We start from the raw sequence: 3,397 nt of genomic DNA on the forward strand, positions 1-3,397 counted from the left end.
ATTTGGTTCCTCCATACAAGCTAATGTATATATTCCGCACAATGCGAGATGCCTTTTATGTTATCTACCTTCTCACTTGGAGACATGACTCTGTGGTTAAACGAAGGATATCCGATTTTCCGGAGCCCGGCCCTGAATTATAGTATCGCAACAAGTTTATAACAAATCTTCGCCCAAGATCAAATTGCAGGCAAGGAGGGAAAGATCTATGTCGCCTATTTCAGTGGGCACGGGTCACTAATTTCATTTTCCCCAAACACGTCACGCCCACTCGGCTGTAGCGCGTCATCATTTTCGTTAAGAAGAAAGCGCTAAGATAGTGCGGATTGTATGTAGGATAAAGTTATGTTTTACTAACGTACATGAACTGTATCATGATGGCCTGCCTTAGAGAATACTGGCAAAATATGCAAGAGCAAATGTCATCCCCAAAAATGACAACAAAAACATGCGTGTTAGCAACTGAATTTTTTACCTTTGCCAAAAATAGAATAGAAGACATACATGCAGATATAAAATTAGTTCTTATGTACAAGATAAGATATAAATTCCACACAATATGTGATGCCCCCTCCTCTCCTTTTATTTGCCCTTTCACTCGAGGGGGAAAACACTCTGGTCACTCAAACTTGCCAAGAAGGAACACGTTCAAAACAAACCAAGCTTCCGTTTTCGCTCCGCAGGGTTAATTAGAAATCCTAAATAGATAATAATACAACATATTCAATTTGTAACGATCATATATCATATGCTGCCATGTTTAAAAATATAGGACCACGCTTGTGATAACCTGCTTTTACTGTGATGCTGCTATTTGGAAGTTAATTAACCCATGCATGCATGACCGTGGAACAATAGAAACTGCTTGCAGAAATACTACATGAAATAAGTACGCATTTTGCTGGTTTATTTATCTTCCTGAGAAGCTTTTGCTCTGATTAAGCGTTGGAGATATGACGGGGAATCCTGCATCTTTCCCATGGCCTTTTACGCAGATTTAATTCCGATGAAAAGATCTCCGGTGGATGGATGGTGGACCGGTCCACACGCCCGCAAGAATCAAACCCGACGCAAGTTGCGCCCACCGCCCCCTCCACAGTCCAGTGCATCCGATGCAAACCCCAGCCCTCCTAGGACTCTGTGAGTAAGCAGCAAGCAAGCTAGGCGCCAGGAGCAGGATGGCATTCTCGCAATGTTTCCAAGACCTTTGGAGATGGAAAGATAGATATATTCCTTCGGTCCCCGGACCCAGAGGGCGTTCATCTCCCTCTTTGGAATCTGTTGGTCGACCGGGTGGTGGAGATCATTCGTGCGACATGTAAAGAATGGAGGCTCTAAGCCCACATCCCTATACTTTTTCTTATGCAAACGAATGCATGGTGCTCCCTAAACGAGTGCATGGTCAAGCAAAACACCCTGTCTGAATTCCGGGACCCCTTTCTCAACAATGCAAAAATATTCCTTTAGACGATTTCTGAATCACTTATAAAAACTTTTCGGCTTTTACCCATTTTTCTTTTGGAATGAACACATCATTCAATTTATTTCTCTATCGCTGACTCACTGTTAGAAAAAAAAATCCTAGGATACTATATCGCCGATAATGTAATAAAATATAGAGTGATGCTAAATCCATGCTTTAATTCACAGTTGCTATGAGGGTGCATGTATGACATGCTTGCCAGCATTGGGTCAGAGGGGTTTCAGAAAACTAATGGAAATGAGCATGGAGATGAGACGTTTTTGGGTATGCGCACCTGCACATTGGCAGCTCTGTTCAGAAGAGCACGCATCCTCCTCCTCTCCTCTGGGCGCCTTGCAGCCTATTGGCTGATGTGCACGTTTTACCAGACTCTCTGCCGACCCATCATGAAAGTCAGGATCACACGGCTGAGACATCGCCATGCATGCAGAGATGGATGCTTCCGTTGGTGATGTGAGCAGAGCACGTAGCCTGTGTCAATCGGTCCACGCTGCATGCTACGGCAGCTAGCAATGTGTGCCAAAATGTTGAATTTGGAATCATGGAGAAGTTTAAAGTTGAACACTACAACCTTGGTGAGAGCTAGGCTGCGCATGCATGTGATCAATGTGACCTGTTACTATACTTACCGAAAAAGGTTTTCGCCCCGCTTTATATATAAAGCAAAGATCAACAATACCCGGTACAAACGCACGCCACCACCACACACACCCAAGGCAGGATACATAGGCGCTGAGCGCAGCAAGAACACCCCTAAACACCACTACGAAGACATGAAGCCGCATACAGCGAAACGTGGACTCCAAGGCGGCGCCTTCAGGAAGGTTACGACACCGGAGCGCCGCCACCGCCCGATCCGAGGATCAGAGTTTCCCTTGGAGCCGCACCACAGATAGTCAGAGTCGCGACGACGCCTTCAAAAAGGGAACGAGCTTCGCCGTCGCCGGTCCGTCCGAAGATAGAGCAGGTTTTCACCCCGGCCAACACTCACCGCCACCGAACGCCACACCCCGGCTGCCACGCCGCCCACACAACCATGGCCACCGGAAAGGTCCCACCTTTTGCACCTTTCGCACCCCTCGGCAATCCCCAGCGTCGAGACCCAATAGGTCGGCCAGCATTGGCATCCATCGACCCGTCCTGCAGCCTGAAGCACGAGACGAGCTCGGTCCTGCAGCACCGTGAGGAGGAAGAGGTCAGTCCTGCTGCATCGTGCGTGAGACGAGATCAGTCGAGCTGCACTGTGCGCGAGACGAGCTCGGTCCTGCTGCACCGGGCGCGAGACAAATGATGGACCGCAGCTGGGAAAGGGCCAGCCCTGTGACGGGAGTAGCGGTCGAGCAACGAGGAGATGAGGCGAAGGACGACACGGTTCGAATGCAGACAAGCCGACGCCGGAGAAGCCGACCGCCACCGCAGACAGATCCGCCCAGCCACCATGAGGCCGCCACGACATCGGGAGGCCACCACCAAGCGTCGGACCTCCCCACGCGGCCACCCACGGCCGGAGCAGCGGCCACGCCCAGCCGCTGCCCTACCCGCGTCACCCTGCGAACTCCAACCGCCGGAGTTGCCGAGCACGCACCGCCACGGCCACGTGCCGCCGTCGGCCGACCCCCCTCACCAGATCCGGCCGGATCCAGCAGGAGGCCAACCGCGTGCCACCTCCCGAGACGGGAGCACCGCAGCCGCCCTGCTGCGCGCGGGATCCAAGACGCCGGTGCGCCGCCACCAGCCGGCCACCCCCGCCACCCCGCAAGCCCGCCGCCGCCCAGCGCCACCGCTCGAAGAGGCCTCCTGCCGCCGGGGTCCCACGAGCAGGGGGGAGAAGGGCCCCGCCGCCACTGTGCCCACCGGGCTTTGCCCGACAGCATTCGCCGGCGGCGGCGGGGAGGAGGGGAGGGAGGCGGGGTC

This window comes from Triticum dicoccoides, chromosome 1B, assembly GCF_002162155.2.
Source record: "Triticum dicoccoides isolate Atlit2015 ecotype Zavitan chromosome 1B, WEW_v2.0, whole genome shotgun sequence".
NCBI lineage: Eukaryota > Viridiplantae > Streptophyta > Magnoliopsida > Poales > Poaceae > Triticum > Triticum dicoccoides.